The sequence below is a fragment of the Lasioglossum baleicum genome, chromosome 9 (assembly GCF_051020765.1).
Source record: "Lasioglossum baleicum chromosome 9, iyLasBale1, whole genome shotgun sequence".
Lineage (NCBI taxonomy): Eukaryota > Metazoa > Arthropoda > Insecta > Hymenoptera > Halictidae > Lasioglossum > Lasioglossum baleicum.
In genome coordinates this window covers 15594327-15614835 of record NC_134937.1, presented here as the reverse complement: position 1 = coordinate 15614835, position 20509 = coordinate 15594327, and the positions used below count along the sequence as shown (strand labels likewise).

General features: G+C 38.9%; 1 protein-coding gene across 1 annotated transcript in view; it reads left to right on the top strand.

Annotated features, from left to right (window-relative positions):
* The first annotated feature begins 449 nt into the window (after positions 1 to 449).
* The window catches only part of Twz (BTB/POZ domain-containing protein twz), a 52713-nt gene continuing 32653 nt past the window's right edge, over positions 450 to 20509 (top strand). Inside the window, exon 1 of the mRNA XM_076430674.1 lies at positions 450 to 778. The gene's annotated coding sequence lies outside the window, so the exon portion shown is untranslated. The remainder of the gene's footprint in view (positions 779 to 20509) is intronic.

Below are 20509 nucleotides of genomic sequence, written 5' to 3'. Positions count from 1 at the left end.
ATCACTGAAATCGCAAAATAAATCGTAAGGCAAGGGGTTAAGGGTGAAATGGAAAAATTGAAGAATCAATTACGTGTTTGCGAGAAAAACATAAGAAAACTGAAAAGATTTCTATCCGATTTGACCTATGAACAGTATATGACCGATGCGGCAGTAAAAGTGTTAGCAATAAAAACGCGAACTATGAAAAAGGGACTGATAATAATAATGATAATGATGATGAGGGCAATGATAAACGCGAATCAAACTGGCCGGAGGGCATCGGAAGGGGATTGAAGCCAGTTGACACACAGCAGAGGGGTGACCTCGAGGGCTGGGCGAAGAGGATTGCAAGCTCAGGGCGCTTACCAAAACGCCGCGAGCTGTCAGACCGGGAAGGTGGCATTGGTAGAGGGGAGAAGGATGCGTCGAGGTTCGGTTTTGCAATGGTGGTGGTAGAGCCGGCGGTGGTGTGGTGATCGTAGGTAGACGCGGTGGTGGTGGTAGCTGGCAGCGCAAACTGCGAACGCTCTGACACCGGAGAAGACACTTCAGTCCCATTAAGGCTGCGGTGGCGCGCGGCTCGCGCTCTTTCCACCTCTCGTAAGAAGACACGTGAACGGTGACCACGTGGACACCTGTGCGCGAGACATCCGACAACAACATTTTTATCCGCGAATGTTACACGGTGGCTCGTACCGAGTTGTGCTCTGTTTCCTGGTGATCGGTCGGGGGATTCGAAATCGACAACCGTGGACACCAAAACAACCGTCAACCTGGAGCCCACGTGTCAGAAACGGTGAGTGATCATCCTCTTTCTTGCACATCTGCGATCTAACTATTTCTTTAGATCATTTTCACCGACTGATTCCGCATTTTTCGAATTTCAGTTGTCCATCACCGTCTATTTTTGCAATCGTTTTAGCATTTACTGTATTTTATTTAACCTCGGGTCACTTTCGGAGAAATTCTTATAAATCATTCGTCTCGATAATTTTCTCAAGCATTCAAGTTTTACAAACTTTCGCTCTGCGCCACTGTTTACTTTTGCAATTGTAGCAGTTACTGTATTTTATTAAAAAATTCTTATACATATATATCATTCGTCTCGATCATCTTCTCAGGCCTTCAAGTTTTACAAACTTTCGCTCTGCGCCACTGTTTATTTTTGTTAAAATTTTTATTTTTATTTCCTCGAATAAATTGATTTTATGGAATATCTGGGATTGCTTAATATTAAATGTGACAATTGCATTTCATTTTTGCTGTTTTTTTTTTATAAGGTAGAGGATTTTTGTTGTTAACTAAAAGAGTTGGATACATCATAGTTTTATTGTTAGTTGTCGAGGATTAAAAGTCTACACGCAGTACTGGACAAATGAATTCACATACAAGCATTTGCTTTGTGTTCGTTGTTCTTTCGACGAATGTTTTGTTTCGCGAGGTGTTTGCGTTTAGTTCCGCTCCAAATGTCGCGAAAGTTTACAAGAGGGTATGTTGCGTGTTAGAGAAACTAGAATAAGTTTTCGTAGCTTAAATGATTGTGTGAAACAAGACATTCTGTGAAGATCGTGTTACATCACTTTTTAAATTTATTTTGAAACGATACGAGGAAAAAGTTCGCCGAAAATTTTCGGAAAAGACACTAACTTTCTCAACAATCGATATTCGCAATACTATTGCATCCTTATAGGGACGTTTGAATTTTCAAAATCTTCGACTAAAAACATGTGTACTCCTTTCGTTCGCTTTCGATTCTGAAAGTAGAGGCTTCAAAATGAGCCCAGGTTACTTATTATACCTCCTATCCTTCTTTCCAAAATCTTTTAAAGCATGCAGCAGCAGGACGCGACAAAAATTAATTAAGAATCTTGAGTGAATTTAATGGTTTTTGGGGCTTTTGTTGTCTGTGATGGTTTTTGTAGATCCTAATTCGATCTAGGGCGATTATTGCGACGTGGTTAACAAATCGTGTGAAATTGACATGTTGAAGAATTGAATGTAATAGGCACAAAACGAATGATATTATGTTAATAGTTTTGAAAAAATACAGCACTATGATCATACTGTAAATTTAACTTGATAGCCGCGTGGAATTGTGAGCAGGAAAGTTCGTTTTCTTGATTAAACTGTGGAAATGCGAATTTAAATAATTGTACACAGCCTGTTTATTCAGTTTGGAACTGTTGCGATTAGACTGCGGATTTTCAAAACAGTGAAAACATCAGAATACAAAAATGAGTTAAGAAATGATTATTTCCTTATTGTACTTCACTTAAACTCTGTATCAAAAGACCTCTGATCAACAATTTCAACCTAATTTAAAAACTTCGTTACAATAAAAATAGTTGGCATGAAGAAATATCATGTGTTGAAAACTTTTGAAAGTTTTCAGAGTCTAGAAATGCAAATGCCAAGTAATTAACGTGAAGAATTGGGTCAGGCAAGACCTAACCAGCGGTTTGCAGTTTTATTCTGGTCCATTTAACGGCAAACATTATCATAATCATGAATGTGCAAGAGCGGAATATTTAAAAGAATTTTTACGAGGTTTCTCTTATTTTCCTTTTCTCTGTAATCTGACTTTTCGTTTAAATTCGAAAATAGTATAGGTTCCAGCGAATTTACCGTCACGATGCACGAACCGGATATTTGCAAAAAAGAAGTCTGACGAATTTCTAAGTACCGATTCGCGTAGGGAAGCAATTAGAGGAGCCTCGAGAATGATCATTCCCCTCCATGATTTATCTAATCAGTCGTTTTACTTTCGCGCGATCGCGCGGTAATTAACGGGTTGGCGAACAATTTATCGTGGCTAGACACAAGCTAGCAGATAACACGTGGTATGCCACTCTCCTCGTCAGCCACCAGCTTATAATACTCGTTTAGACAGGATAAACGCGATTTTAGTGAGATTTTATGCAATGTGCAGCTTTCACAGCTCGAAAATTTCTCGATTTTAATATAATCCGCCGATCCCGCCTCGTGAAACTACTTCCGGTTCCAGCGAAGACCGCTACGCCAAGCGAGCACCTGCAACGCGTAGCCTCCCAAGTTTCTGCCACAAAATGGTCTCAGCGTAGTCGATGAGCAGAAACAAAAAAGGCTATGCAGACACGCTTCTATAAATAATTCATTGTAAAGTTGCAACAAGAAACAACGAACTGGCTTTCCCTTCGATACAACAGTTAGCTCCTTTTAAAATAATGTCCCTTATTTTATATTGAACCATCTGTAAAAACATTGAAACATTTTTCTCGTGCTTGTAACCACCGTAGATTTAAAGACTGCAGCTTCCTCTTTACGACGAATGTTTAAATCTTGATCTACGATTTTTTCTAGACTATTTATAAAGCTTTGAATGAACGGTGTGTGACTGCCACCTTTGCAATAATATAAGGTACTCATTTTTGCATTACGAAACCAGTAAAAAAATAATCGTAGAGTAAGTTTTGAACAGTCGTTGTAAAGATGAAGAATCAATCTTCAAATCTGTGATAGATTAATTTAGAAAAAATATTTTTGGTGTTTTCACAGACGATTCAATATGTAGCATCTTCAATCAGAAACGTCCTAGAATAAAATCAATAATAGCCTGCGAAAGTAGAGGCTTGAAGTTTTAAAATGAGTCCAAAATCATCGTAGTATTTTTTTTTCAATAAAATTTAATTTGTTCTAATATCTGTGAAAAATTGAATTGATTATGTTACCAATAATATCGTTTAGAAGACCAGTCTTGAAATATGCGATTTGAATCGCATTGAGTATCCAGTTGCTCGGAAAAAGAATCTCGAAGTACACGTTGCTTTCGTCAAATTCGAGGTCGAAATATCGCGTGACGGATCAATACCCGCGGAATGGAAATGGAAACGAAATACTTTCTAATTAACTCGACAGTCGTCAGGATTTCAAATGTTCCTGGTAATAACAGGTTGAAACGTAAATGCCGGTTGCAAAGAATCGCGAATTTACATTAACTGAACAACGAGAGCTTATTACATCGGCGAGTCGCTATATTCCGTGTACAATCGCCATTATTTGCTTTATGACCGCAGACTCTGCGTTTGTAGGAACGTTCAATTTTTACTGTGCTGTACTCACTCATTCAATTACCATTTAAGTTTAAAACACAACCAGTGGCTGAGAAAAGAGACAGTAACGATAGAAATACTGTCGAGTACTTTCTAGTGCTCTGCGCAATCGCTAGTTCACCGAGTTTTACGTGAATAAAGCTTAGCTGAAACCAAAAACGTTTCCCTGCTTTTAAATTAGTGTATTAGCATGTCGGTTGTCGTGTTCGGTGCACACATTAATTTTAGCTTTGATGTAAAACTTGCAATTTATAAAATATAAGAAAATCGATAAAATAAGAGTAATATTACAAATGGGTAGCTGTCCAATTTTTGTTTAATTAAATTCGTCGATTTTATATAATTCCCGAATGAACTAACAATAAGAGTCTAGCAGAGACGTGTCGATGATCTCGATCACGGGAAAAGAGCATAATCGATACGCGAGATTCGTGGCGGCCCCTCGATTGCCTCGCGTTCGCAGAAACTCGAAGACAATGCTATTGCTCAATCCGAGGCTGCATTCCAACGTCATCGAATAATGGTTATGATCAATTATGCATCTCTTGTTGCACGCAGTGACATATAATGCCGCGACACACTGAATCCGCTTTCGAGAATCAACGGGGTCTGACTAACGCGAGATGACATTCCCTGTGTTCGTCCAGGACAGTCATTTTTATTGCTCCTCCTTCTGTGCACTGTCATGTGATGTGACACTGGGAACATAAACAGCACGAGAAGAATTTTTTAGAACGCTTTTTAGAAGAAAATGGCCTTTAATTAACGAATATAATTTAGTCGGTAATTTCAGAGATTTTTTCCTTAATTCCAGTAATTTTCTTTTGCATCTTTTTTGACACACTTCTTTGAAATTAATGTAGACCTTCTTATTACATAATAAACTATTTTAATTATCTTGGTAAACCTTCAGCTACTCCTCTAGTTAATTTTTAATCCTCTTCGTATTATTTAAAATCAAGTTTTGCTATTCGAAAGTTAATGGTAATCTTACGTGCTCGTTTTCTTGACAATTGAGTAAGAAATCTTACGCAAATTCGTATCTTCGTTATTTGATTCAAAGAAACTGAAATTAAATGTAATTCTGTTTTATTATCTTATTATGTCATTATCTCAGAAAAAGTTATGTGTACTTCAGGCTAAAAGAAACACGAGTTTGAAAAGACACAAGCATTCCTTCTGATGCAGCTGTCTTCCGATTTATTATGTCCTTAAACTTCAGTGCTGTACGTTCACTAAAAACATTAAAAAATTTGAAAGAATAGACACTCATACTTAAAATAACTTGTTCACACTATAAACTGCAATAGATGTAAAACTACCAAAATTAAATAACGTTTGCATTGAACTTGTACAACTTCAAAATCATCGTACAGCTAAGTCGTGTCACGGAAGATTGAAATCGCTGTTTCTAAGATTGAAGTCTTGATTACTGGGGCATCATATTCCACATTGTCAATTCGGTTTTACCTGTACATTAATTCCGTCCTCGACTAGTAATTCTTTCCACGAGACAGTCTACAGACAGTAAATGTCGCCGAGCAGTGGCTCATAATTTCATTCCTCCTCGTATCTAGCGACGACGTCGTTTTCGCTTGACAAATATTGAATGCCAGTTTTCTGAGAAGTCGCTGAAGACATTGTAATTCTGAAATTATGGAGCAGCATTCTTCCCGACACGCAATACTTGTCGAGCGCGAGCATAGGACGAATAAATCGTCGGCTCTCGTCCGGATTTTCTCGAATGCCCATATAACGCCACCTTTACGAGCTAGCGAGGGGATCAAATCGATATAAAAATTTCAGATTTCACTTGGTCAGTCACTGGGAACACTATACTACCCTCGGGAGAATGCGTTTAATTAAAATCATTGTTCCAAGAACAATGAATGTCCTTTTCTGGCAAAAAGAAAAATAATGGCTCGCTGTGTGTACAATGTTCTAGACGGAAAAGACGAGTTAAAAAATAATCAATTTTTATATCATTAGAAAGTCAAGAATTTTATGTTCATTTGATAAATGTTTAATCTAGCTACAGCGGGTAAACTATTCTATTATTCATATTGGATTTATGTGTGGTCCTGGATCACAGTGTTGGGCAATATTTAGATAAATAATTATTCAAATAAAAATTTAAATAACATGTTATTTGTGTTATTTGGATATCCAAATAAAAAGCAAAAATTATTATTTATTATTTGAGCAAGTCTAAATGAATTATTTAAAATAATAAAGTTAATTGTTATTTACAAATAACAAATACACAACACTATTTCGCACGCTTCTGCCCGGTCGAGTGACACGTTTCGTCTCTGTCGTGCATGTGTCTGGTATTGGCAGAGTGGGGGGTATCTTTATTCTCTCAATTCTGGTTCACAGAGAATGTTCGGATGACCGAGGTTCTGTTCTACCGTGAATTAAACAAATATCTATCATCCGAATTGTGCCGTGTTTGGTACAGTAAAAGTTTCATAGCAACACAGTACAAGTTCCATAACAAAAAATTCGAAACAAATCAGATTTCTTGAAAAATTTCCAAAATCACATTCATTTTTTAATCATTTATCTCACTTCTTGTTAACTATAAAATCTCGCGATATCCTGTAATAAATATACAATTATGAATGAACGTTCATAAGGATGAAATTCTTTTGATAAAATATCGAAACTACGAAGCTTGTTAACGATGTCGTCGAGTATGTAAGATATTTTTCGAGAATATATTCTCAACCGCGATGCTCGTTGACAGTGTTCCGTGATGGTCGCGATACTTAGTTACGAGCCTCTTAAATTTTCTCGCGTGAGTCCGTTCCCCTGAGTTACGAGGGGAACGATCGAAGCGTATCAAGACACCGGGTCGCCGAACGATCGACACGATCCACGGGGCCCCCGATCATTCCAGTTCGTTAAGACACGGAGTACCTGAAATAATTATTAGCCTGTCACCCGGGACACGGACATCCGCGACGAACCAAGGTGTAACGGTCCGCGATGGAAGCCCACGCGGTGTTCTCGGATCCCTCTTGCAGAAAATGACGAAACGAGGAACAGGATTTATCTTCCGGCGCGGGGATCGACGAGATTTCAGCGCGTGTCCCTTTAACCATTAGTTTCGTCGTAACCAGGAAACGCGATTAAATTCAAACAAATTTTTCCGACGTTCCGACCGATTAATTTCCTGTTGGATCCATGGGAAGAACATTTCCATCGGAGAAAATCCGGTTGGTTCAGGTATCTCGACGGGGAAGAGTTCGCGGACTGGTTTTTGATAGTAATTGTAGGCCTGATCAAACATTATACTAGCTCCGCGGACTGAGGATGTGTAAACTTCGGGGAGAACGCATTAAACGCTAATTCTAATCTCGCGATTATCGCGGTCGATATCTTCGAAGATCCTCGAGATAAGCTAATGCTGACAAGGCTACTCATGCACGCCGGTTATGCTACGAATAAGTTGTCTCTAATTGTTGTTTATGCGTCCCAGATGGATGCTACAAAATAATTTCCAGTTCACTATACAGCGTGTCCCAGGAATGTTGTATACTTCCTTGAAAGAAGTAATTCCTGAGGCCATTTCGAGTAACTTTTTCCTTTGCGGTAATGTTCTGCGCGGCTTTCTTAAGGAGTTATTAACGAAAAACACGGACAAATCAGAGCACAGAGCTGAGCGCGGCATTGGCATTGGCCGAGTCGGATTCCCTGTTTTTCGTTAATAACTCCTTAACAAGGCCGCGGAGAATATTTTCGCAAAGGGAAGAGTTACTTCAAATCATTTCAGGAATCACCTCAAGAAAGCGTAACATTTTTTAGTCATCCTGTATAATAGATATTCACTCTTAAAGCAAATTCTGAAGAAAATTATTATTTTCACTACATTAAAATTATTAAAGGAAAATATAAATTTATATTTAGTTTCTATGACTTGCAATTGATACACAAACTTTCTATTTCGCACAAAGATCCGGTTTCTAGTTATTTATTAATCACGCTGACGACTCCTATGAATGAGGTGATACTTGTCTGAAACGTAAAAAATTCACGTGGCAGTCAACGTGTTAAGTTGAAGTTACAATTTGATCATAAAATTCGCAGACCGCTTATTCGTTGCAAGTTAATGATACTAATTTCGCAAAATACGGTTTCCGATGGTGAATAAAGAACTCGGTAACGGTAACGTCAACGCAAGTCGCATCTTTATTTCTCCCATCGACGCGTCCGATCCTGCGTCATCCTGTCAGAATGGCAGCGAAACATCTGCCGGATGATCGTCGCGACAGAATCCCGATCTGTAATTAGCAGTCGGCGATGGGAAATGACGCGACTTCCGTTCGCAACGATTCGCAGCGTTCGCGGCACAAAGCCTAGATCCCCTCGATTCCGCCTTTCACTTCTTACGTACGCGTATTCTGGCGATCCGCCTCTGGATTCACGATCGATGAGCCGTTGATCCTAACCCGCTCGCCATCGCTATTGTCCGCGAGCATGCCAGACCAGACAAATACAGGGTGTCTGTCAAGTCCCTATCGCATTATTCCGCGTTCTCCTATTCTCGTGCATCGACCGATTACCCTTTATTCCGAACGTTGCTACATTTCCAAACAAATTTGACAGCAGTGAACGTTCAAAATCAAAATTTCAACAATTTTTAACAATAGGTTTACGAGGCACTAAAAATGATTATTTTAAAAAAAGCAACAAGAATGTGTTCACCCAAATTTTTAGCCATTTCGGTTATAATTTATACACAAAGAAATAAGTTTATCGAATAATTCCTCATCGATGCATCTTTACAATAATTGTAATTGTAATCTTTTTATAGCTAGCTTTAATAGCTATTAGTAGCTGAACAATGATTTTTTTTCTTTTTTTATCATTTTGATTAGTTGGAAATAATATATCCATTTTTTTAAATGTCTTTTTACTATTATCAATGTATTCTCAGTCTGTAGAATAAACAGTGAAGCAATAAGTACAGTAGTACCTCACTCGTTGCACAAAACGAATCGAAAACGCGTGCAATCAGGCGATCTGTTTCCCCACTTACCTCCGTATATCCCCTAGTATGCAACGAAGGATTCCATGCAATAAACGAGGTTCTGCTGTACCTTCAAAAATACGTTTAAAAAGATCGTTAAATAAAATAGCGAACAGTCCTAATTGCCAATTGTACAATTGTGAAAAAGCTCCGTCGTGCGAGGATTGCGCAAAATTACAAAAATTCAAGCTTCCACGACTTCGAATCGTCGGAACACCGCCGGGAGCGTAGACGTAGGATCGATGATCGGCTAACGAGCGTGAATAGAAATTTTTTCGGAAGATCCATTCCATTCGGAATAACATCTGAAAGCTGGCGATAGGGACCTGGTCCGAAAATCGGAAAACAGACCGGTAGATGGTGGAAAACTTTTGAAACCGGTTACCGGGCGTTGCGGAGCGCTCTGGTCGACGGGTACACCGATAGCAGAAGAAGGAGGACAGGGATGGAAAGGAAGAGAGGAGGCGAAGGCAGGGGCGTGCAGCGCTGCTAGCATTTCAGAACGGATGTGGAAGGGATGTGGACTCTGTGGAAATTGTGCTGGGGTAGGAAAACGGGGGGGTTGGAAACTGACCCGAGGGATCGCCGGGGGCGCAGACGAGCTCTGCAGTTGCCGTAATTAGAACCGAGCGCCCCGGGCACCTAGCCGACGGCTGACGAGTCTCCTGCGGACCGAAATTATTCATGAAGCCGCGCCACCCACGGCGAAATTTTCCCGTAAATATTTTGCCTTGTCCGAGATATCGGGACAACGATACGTACGCCCCCGCGTACCCGTATGTGGGTATAGCCGGTACCGATCTATCGACTCGGCCAGATCTCTTCGAAATCTTCCTTTAGATCAACTGCCACCGTGACAACTTACTGTTTTTCATTTTCGAAAAATCGATTTTTGTTGCACTTATTTTAACACGTTGGATTTTGTGCATTTTGTACTTCATTAAACGACCAGAGTTATAAATAATTATTATTAATTGATAATGAACTTGGTAATTTAATTAATTCCAGAATGAATACATTGATATCCGGTGTCATTAATTTTATAACAATCGTCTCTAAGCAAATCAATGGTCACTGGTGACCACCGTGGCAGTCAACGTATTAAGTATAAGTGTGGTAGAATATGTGTGCAAAAGGATTTGTTTGAACTCGCAAAATTAACGTAGTTATACTATATATAAATATATATTGATAAATTGAATCTTCAAACACGTTTTCCTCGAAACGCACTTTTCTCAGCTGACGCAGATGAAATCTCGAAAACTACATGGCTGCCTGCTCTGAAATTTTTACGAAATACTCCGCGCACTACTAGCTTTCTTTGGCAGCAAAATTATAGTTTTACATTGAATTTATGCTTTTATTGATGAAAAAATTACCGAAAATGAAATTTTGGCATATGCTATTTAAGCATTCACCAGTTTTAAATTTTTAAACATGCGTATATGTTTTGAACAAGTAATTAAAACTATATGAAAATCTGTTCTGTATGACGGAAGAGCTAAATCAACTACAAAAAAAGTTCATGAAAATCGTTAAATTTTTAAGTGTTTATATGTTACTTTCAGAGAGATCGAATTCCCTCAAGTTCTCTTTACATACCGATCAATAAAGGATACAAACAGTTAATTATGAAACGAAGAACTCGTCGCTGACCGATATAATTGGACGAAAAAAAAACAGAATCCTTGGATTGGAAATAACAGTTCTTCGTGTCTGTAACGAAGAGTATCAACTACCACTTCGAGAACCGTAATTTTGCTGTTGCTTGCGTGCCTAATTAATGTAGCAGAACATTTTAATTATCGATTCCGCAAAAATGACCTTTTTTCTTACGTTAGTTAAATTTTATGATTAAAATAAATGTAATTGAAACGTGTGTGCCATTCGGATCGTGTACCGTTGTATAAAATTTTGAACGAATGATACAATTTAATTACTCCATGCAATTTCAGTCCAATTTGATTAATAATTAATAATGTACATGTCACTTAATCATTTTGAACCACCTCCAGCCACACGATCTTACTGCGTAATGCATGTGCAGTGGCAATATCAATTAAATTGCATTCGTATGTACACGGTGCGCGCGTGCGTATTCTGATCTGAGCGTGCCAAATTGGCAAATTGGCAATAATCAGTAAAACAACATTCTGCATACTTTATGGAGCAATTGGCATTTTTTAATTTCGAAGAAAAATTCATTAGAATAATTACACTACGAATTTTTATGCAAAATAAGGATGTTCTATCATAATCGGAACAACTAGAAGTTAAAGGAAAAGGTATTTACTACCTTAGAATTTTCTAATATTTTTATCATTTCGAAATTCAATTAAATAATTGATAAATTGAAATAATAAAAATAATATTTGGAACCGTAAAGAAAATCGGGATCAGCGATTATTAGTAAATTAGAGATTAAACCAAGATGGCTCCAAACATATTTTTATAACAATTTAAACGAACTGTTAAAAAAGATTTAATACATACAGGGTTCAATTTCTGACCGATGCTATGGACACTAAGGAAGATTATTTTAGAACCGTTTAGAGAAAATTAGTTAGAATTAGTGGATAATTTGTCAGGTGAAACGTAGCACCTGTCGCTGCAGGAAGCCGTTCACTCTCAGATTGAGATCAAATCAACTGTAGTTACACTAAAAATCACTTCTAGAGCACTTAACTCTTCGCACAGCTGAAAGCTCCTTTCAGCAAGGGATGTGGCACCTAATTATATAGAAGAACTTGGCTGCCATATTGGCTGCCAAAAATGCGTCACTTAATACGTCTATTACGAAGTTTTTATTTACTTAGCAATTAAATTCGTATTGTGCTATTCCTATAGTTTTATCCATGTGGAATTATTCAACAAATTTATTTCTTTGCTAAAAATTTGGATAGACACATTGTTGTCATTTTCATAAACTAATGTAAAATAGTCACCTTTAGTGGCCAGAGAAACTATTGTTAACACTTTATCTATCGGAAGCTTATCGATAGGCTATTCATTAATTATAATGTACCAAATGAAAGATTAAAAATCTGTAACACAGTAATTCCAAAAGAAATTATTAGATTATTCAGAGTGAGTTGTTGGTTTATAATTGAAGTTAGTGTTGAAGATCTATTGAAACACCCTCAGCCATAGGATTTCGATAAATTATGGAACAATCGCCAGTAGATAATGTGCTAAGTGTCATTACCCCATTCTCCCCTATGTTTCGAAGCTAGCGTTTCAAAGTTAGCGTTTCCTTACACTGCGCTAGTAGTCCACGTGGTCTGAATGAAAATCTCGGGGAACAAAAGCAGCTCGTATCGGCCGCGGAAAACGCGCGCACCTGGTCAGGCATCGTTGGAACACGCGTGTGTCGCAACGGACGTGGTGTTGCGCCCCATGAAATTCCTATCTCGGCTGGCGTGTATGAACGCGCCACGTCTCGGTCAGAGTTTCCGTCTCGGAGGGTAAGTAGGTGAGAGTAAGTGGGAATGGGCAAGGATGAAATGGAGCAAGACATGCATTGGTGCGTGTCGGGAGTGCCTCCTCGACTCTCCGTGAGCCCGTTCTGGCCAGGCTGTGTGTTACGTGGGCCGCTACGTACCTGAATACCTGGTTGGCATCGACCGGCCTAAGTAACGACGCGTGCAACAGCTTGCAGGTTCGTTTGTATCTACTGGGTGATCCGCTAATCCTTCCGTAGACCACTTCTTCATTATCCACTCACGGGGCCCTTAACCCTTATCCGTCCCCGTCAGTTTGACACATTTTTCCCGAAATAAGTTATACTATTCTGCTATTTGTGTAGGTACAGTGGGTGTGCAAAGTATACCCACTATATAGTATTTTATAAACGAATAACTTTTTCAAAATTGGACCCAACAGCTTGTGTTCTTTCGAGACGTTAAAAGGATTAGTTTACTAGCTAATGTATAAATAATTTTCTTTTTCATTGTTCATGGTCACGATTTTTTCATTCTTTATATGTGCCTGTAATGAAAATTTGAAACGTGTATTTTGTAAATCTAAGTAAGTTATATACATGTACAAAGTTTCATTTAAATCGGTTGTCTCACAAAAAAGTTATGGGCATTGTAAGCTGTGAAAATCTTTGAATTTATAGGGTTGGCGATTCATTTAAATCGACAAAATGTTTGCATACTTTCGCTACTGTATTGTCGGATCATTGCAAATATCAAGTTTCTATAACTTCTTTTAAAACATTTGATCTATTCAGTCTTAACCTTGTAATGTTATCTTGGGGTCTAACATAATCCTAGTAAAATTGACTTCACTTTTCATATTAGATATGAAATTTCTTTAACTTCTTTTGAACATTTGGATTTTGTAATCCTAGATTATACACCTGAAAGAATTTTTGTAGGACTTTTCTCTTAACTAAATTTATATGAAGGTCCCAGTGCGTTGCTCCTGAGAAACCAGTATACTACTTCAGGGTTAAATGAAATACTTGAAGGTAAGTTAGAAGATTTTGCCGAATTTTTGAAAGGTCCTAGCACGACAGTTCGTAATCCGAGCAAACAGTGCACCACATTAGGTTTGATCATCACTCTGCAACGATTTCATAAGCGGCGCTAGTATCCGTTCCAGCAACAGCACGGTCGCATTAGAAATCACCCCCTTCAGGGTTCTGGCATGATTACTGGTATATCCTGTATACCCTGTATACAACCGATTCGTCGCGACGTATCGCCACCAGGCACAACAACAGAGGCGTAGAGAGAGATTTACGCCGCGCGCGAATCGAAACGCGGAGCGTGAAAGAGAGAAAACTCTCTCGGGTGCTTAAACGGTCGAAACGCACCGGTGAAAAATCGAACGACAGGAATTTATTCGACGATAAAAGCGAACGTGCGACAAGCGTTTAGGAGCACGCTCTTTTGTGAGCCGACCAAAGCACACGCGAGAAACCCGCTCCTCCTCGACAGAGTTATGCCCGATTCGAGTGATAAAGTTCATTGCGGGGGTTGGCATGCGTCGAGGAATGCGTTTTCTTCGTAGGATCGTGTTCGATCGGTTAAGGCTCTACGGTCTTGACGAGGCGGTACAATTGCGTGATAATTAGTACAGTTTATTGGTCGATCGTGTACACCGTGTTCACCGTGGTTGGAACGCCATCGCTTATGGGATCGGCGGAAAACTGGCAATGAAGATCTCCCTGCAATCGCAGGTCGATTCCAAACGAGAAAGTTTCTATTAACCTTTCGCGCGTTCCATGGAATTTCTGGAATGCTAGCCATTTCGCTGCGGAGAATTCCATTGTGGTCGAGTTGTTTTTGGTTGTTGTTTTATGATATTGACTTGGGGAATTGGGAAGAGAAGGTTCAATCTGCTTGTGGAGTAATTGTCTTTTGTGGGGAATTGATGGAAGGCGTGTTAGCGATTGTTCATGTGGGAATCGTGGCTGATCTGCTTAGTGTTGACAGATAAATAATTTGGAAAATGAAATTCTGACTTGTATTTCTGGCTTATATTTCTGGCTTATATTTTTGGCTTATATTTCTGACTTGTGTTTCCGACTTGTATTTCTGGCTTATATTTCTGGCTTATATTTCCGACTTGTATATCTGACTTGTATATCTGACTTGTATATCTGACTCATATTTAAACCCTACGGTCCCGAAAACTTGTCACTCATTTCTTTCAGCTTCATGTGATTTAAAACCTCAAGATAATGTTAAAATGCTTCATTATTTCAAGTTATTATTTTATTCAAAGAAAATGTGTCTACAGAAACAGATTCACACATATACTCCTTAGAAAACTGAACTTCCGTAGAAACTATAATTCGTCAATCAAGAAATACCAATGAATATCTGAATCAAATGATCATCTGAATCAAATGGCCATCTAAATCAAATGATCATCTAAATCCAATGATCATCTAAAACCAATTCTTTTTCCTCTTGTCATACACTGATCGCTCAAGCAGTTCCAACCAGGAAATTGATGTCAGTAATAACTCGATCGTCGAAGGAATGACTCGATCAAACAAATCCGACAAAGTACGTTTAGGATCTCGATGGATACGGTTTCCTCGACACCATCGGGTCCTATGACTTCCATCGCGGCCGGTTTCTGCACACGCGAACCGATGCGACGGCGGAGGCTGTGCGTGGTCGATAAAAAATGAAAACCGCAAGGAATTTATTTGCCAATAAAAGAGATATCCCGTAGGCGAGCTGGACAGTTAGGATGCCGGATTTCGGGCAAAAATACGTGGCTCGGCGACAGGGATAAATTTTCACCGGTAGTGTGCTGACCGTTTGATAAACTTGACACGATTAAGGTTATCGGACATCGTAGGTTTGCGAGCGCGGGGGCCGATCGCGTGAATCTGATGAACGTGTAAAGCTGCCCTCGGATGGGACACGACGGTCGTCAGGTAATCGAAGATCTTATCGAAACGAAGCTAATGTCCGAGATACCGTTACCCAGTTGGTCTTTAATTGATAAGGACATCGAGATAAGCACGCGGCCACTGGCACGCGAGATGCGACCGACGCGACGGGGATTAGAAAGTACTCTGACGCGAGGCTAATTCGCAGCACGATTTTAATTATAATAATTTAAACGCAATTCGAATTGCTCGAAGACTTCATGCTTGCCCACACAGGGTACTGATCCGGGTTGCTAATCCACGAGTTTTAATTTACCGGTAGTCGCGGAAACATTACTTATATTTTTCGGTTCACTTTAATTATTGGCTGTTTCCACTAGGTCTAGAAGATAATAAAAAAATAATCTTAGTTGCTAATCTACGCAGAATTTTCCGGTAGTCGCGGAAACATTACTTATTTTTGTATTTACTTAACTGTTGGCTGTTTGCACTAGGTCCAGTAAGAAGATATTAATGTCGAAAAAATAGATTCTAAAAAAATAATCTGGATTATTAATTCTTGCTATTCGAGTTTTAATTTTCCGGTAGTAGTGAAAACATTACTTACTTTTAATCTAATCATACATAAGTAGATTAAAAATATGCATAAGAAATGAATGTATAGGAATTTCAATGGATCCTGCTATGACAGCGACGAAATTATCGAAAGCATCCACCTCAGGAGCTAAATCGAATTTAGAGGACTTCTTATGATAATTTAATTTCAAACTTAATTTAAAGGGATTTTCAAGTTTTTCGAGTGAGTTTTTAAAAAATTAGGTAGATTGTAAACAACGAGAAGTTTGTAAACCACAACACAATTGGAATAATAAATCGCTGTATCTGAAAACCATCGAAAAGTCCATAATGGAGGTTCTACCAATTGATTGTAAAAATTGTCAAGAATTTCACTTTGCTGTCCGTGTAACTTAAAGTTCGTTCTTTGAGTCAATTGAAGATAGGTAACTGCTAAGGTACTTCGTTAATATTATACAGTACAGCTAATAATAGTGAAACTTCGTGGTTCGAAACGCGATGCCGTTAACATAATGAAGTATACTTTAGAATACGAGGAAGTACAACATGGCGGGGAAGCATGGTACATTGAAAAGTTTAATGAAACTCGAAAACAGTGTTCGAGCCGAAGAGTATCCTTTAGAGAAGTCAGTTTTCACACGCGAGATCTAATTACCATGTAACAATTCATTGGAAGTTAAGGGTCGGGTGTTGTAATTTGTTTTATCGTACACAGCCAGCCAGCCAGCCGTTAAAATAACTCCGGCCCCTGGTATGGTGGTTACGCGTGTAAGGTAATAGTCGTGTAACTTGCTAAACTACCTTCGCCGTTACATCGAAAACCGCGAATGTGGTTATTATTAAACTTATTCGTGTAATATCGTCTGGTTCGATCCTCCCTCTACACGGCGAAACCACTTTAGCATATTTTACAGGTGAAAGATTAAAAATTTAAGCTGTGGTGTCGAGTATCAATGGTTAGTTAAAGAAAAGCATTAACTCCATGCCAAGATGTCAATCTTTTTCAACTGTTCTTTTATAAAATTGCTTTTATAAAAGCAATGCAACTACTACAACTACAACTTTGTGTGTAATTGTTTATTTGTTATCAATGTTTATAAACAACCAACTCTACACTATCGACTGGTTACGTTGCTCGTATGCCGTGTATAAATTAAATAAAATTGAAAAGGAGGCTAAAACTTTTGCATACATCTAACAAGATTGAGAAACAAGAAAAAATGAAAATTGATCTAAAATAATTTATTTTTAGTATTTTTCTGAAAATTCATTCTGATGATGCTAGAAACTGAAATTATACTGTATATGCAACACAAAAGGACTAAAACTTCACGTCTCTTGTAACTAGACTAGATTTTATGCGTCCATGACAATAATAAATAAATTCCACTTAAACTGAATCAATATAATAGCATCAACAAAACATATTCTATTTTGCATAAAGATCTGCAGAAAATCTATTACACTCATAATTGTTTACGATTTCAAGGAGCATAATAGTCGCATAAACTGATCGAACAAAAAAAGAACATTATATCTAAGAATGCTTCGATAAATCAAAGAGCACATCAAGCTAAAAACGGCTAATTTATATAACAGCGAATAAAATGGCTATTAAATCCGACTGATATCGATCTCCCTGTAATAACATCCATAAATGCATTCATGCCTGTTACATCAGCGAACTTTCAGCACAATGTCCCGAACGAAAATGGCGTCGTAAAACAACACACGGCTGAAAACTTCCGGAGAGGGGGACTGATACGATCGAGTTTCACGTTAGTCGATTTGAAACGCATCAATTAAAAGGGAGGTTTCCGAATGTCATTAACGGTGGAACGATTGCTAAACCTTGCGGAATATCCCATCATGATGGATCGCCGCTTAATTGCAGCTCGTCTAAACGAGAATTAAGCGACAAGCACTGCCGGTGCACTGAAAGGATGCGCCCGGGACTACGTGCCAGACCACGGCATCGATAAATTTCAGACTACCTAAGTGTTGGTGGTAACTGCGAGCGCAAGCCAAACCGGTCGGCACGCGCTTCGGCCATCCGCTATTCAAGCTCGTGCATGCACCAAAGAAAGGAGCCACTATCCTCCTTCGGTACTCCTTCGGTACTCTTCAGGTCCTCCTTCGGTGCACCTTCGTCCCCTTTCCCTCATCTGCCATGGGGCAGCACTTTCTAGTCTCTTCTTTTGTTTTTCGCGGAACCATTCGAGGTGTGATCAAAAAGAAGCCAGACTTTGGCAGTTCCCTTGCAAAGGTATCCGATAGAATTTTATAGCTTTTGCTGATCACTTCTCTATGCCCTTGTATATCAGGCTGCCAAATTTTTAGGCATTTATGGTTTATAAAAATTTTCAAAAAATGCTGGAGCATCAAATTCGATAGAATTTAGTTCGATGACATTTGATAATATAATCGGCAAAGTCATCAAACTTTATCTTATACCATGAGCACTGAAGTCCGGTTTCTTTTTTATTCCAACAATACTGATATTATTCTTCTATATTTATACATACAAAGTAAATTTTTTTATGGAAAAGGACATTTCTCTTCGGAAGATCTAAACTGGTTCAACTCTTCATGTGTTTCTTTTAAAATCAGTATAACCCCAGCGTAACCTAACTTCAAGAATGTTGTCCGCTTTTTGCATTCGCGAAAGTATGACAGGTGCCGCACGTCGCTCAACTAATAGAGCTTGAAAGAAATTTCTTCGTATATACAAAATGTTGATACAAATAGAACACTGTTGGATAACCCATTTTAAGCTTTCACCAGTTTCCTAGAAGATTAATTCAATTATGAAAGGACTAGCTAGATTATTATTAATATATTCGAATCACTTTTGCAACTAGTCGGGGAGAATGGGGGGCCTCGAATAATTCAAAATCGCAGTGTCTACCGTTGTAATAATAATACGAAATATCTTAACAAAGTACGTCGGTTCCAGACTAAAATTGTCGGCGTTAATTCAAGAAGACAGTTTACGTCCAATTACTTCGCTAAAGATAACTTTAATCCAACCACTCCCGTTGTCGTCGTTTTATATCCTCTCTCCCTCGACTCTCTCTCTCTCTTTCTATCTCTCTCCGTGGACCCACCATCACGACCTACACACGACAGTTACCTCCCATCCCGTTCTCCTTCATTCCGTTCTGCTGCTTCTTCTCCGTTAAACCATATCCTTCTGGCATGCGCTAAGGTGAAGCAAGAAGGCTTCATCTATCTCGCGAAAGCACCGTCGCTTATTAAACCCGGTAATAACTACCGTGCCGTTCTCCGACCAATCTTCAATCACCGGATCTAACGAGTTACTCGCAGACTACCATGTCCTCAGCGTATCCAAGGACGTTCTTCAAGTACTTCGTTCCTCCAGTCGCCCGGCCTCCAAGTCCTTCGTTCTTCAAGCACTTCGTCCTTCGAGTTGTTCTCTCTTCCAGTCTTTCGTTCTCAGAGTTGTTCTTTCTTCGAGATCCCTTCTGCGAGTCCTTTGTTCTTCATTCTTCGAATCCTTCATTCCACAACGTCCTTCGTCCTCCCAATATTTCACTCTTCAACGTCCTACATTTTATGATGTCCTAAATTCTATGATGTTCTGAATTCTATGATGTCCTGCATTCTATGATGTCCTCAATTCTATGATGTCCTCAATTCTATAACGTTCTTCGTTCTTCGACGTCCTTCGTTTTATCATGTTCTTGGTTCTACATATGATCTTCTTGGTTCTATGATGTTTTTGGTTCTATGATGTTCTTGGTTCTATGATATTCTTGGTTCGATGATGTTCTTGGTTCTATGATGTTCTTCATTCTATGATATTCTTCATTCTATGATGTTCTTCATTCTATGATGTTCTTCGTCCTTCGTTCTTGGACGCAGGACGGCAAAAATGGCGGCCGGCCGGCAGCTTGCCCGCTTGTTACGGCGATCGATTTTACCCGATCGACCTAATTTTCAGCAACACACAGATCAGACAGGATGTAAACGCAGAATATTACATTACGCAAACGCAGTGCTCGTATCATGTTTCAACTGCACGCGCGTATTTATCCGGATGTTAAATTATTGAACGGGATCGACCTGCGTGACACGTATCTTCTTGAGAATAATTTCTTTTCTGATCAAACTTCACGCCTCATGGTTGCTTAATTTCTTAAAGTGTTTATAGAATGTTTATGGTTTACTGTACATAATCGCCGATTTCAATCATTTCAGTCAATTTTATCGTGTGATGGGCAATTTCACAACAGGTTTACACACTACAGAAGCATAGATATAATTAGACTGCGGACTGTGTACGATCATGACAAAAATGTGTATATGCAAAACAGTACAAACAAGTTGCAATTTGCTACGACACGCTCAATCGATTGCTATTTCGAGTACAGCAAGTCAGTAGGAGAAATCCGCAGATCGGTGAACGGAACTCGAACGGTGCTCGATCGTTCTAAGATCGTTTCAATA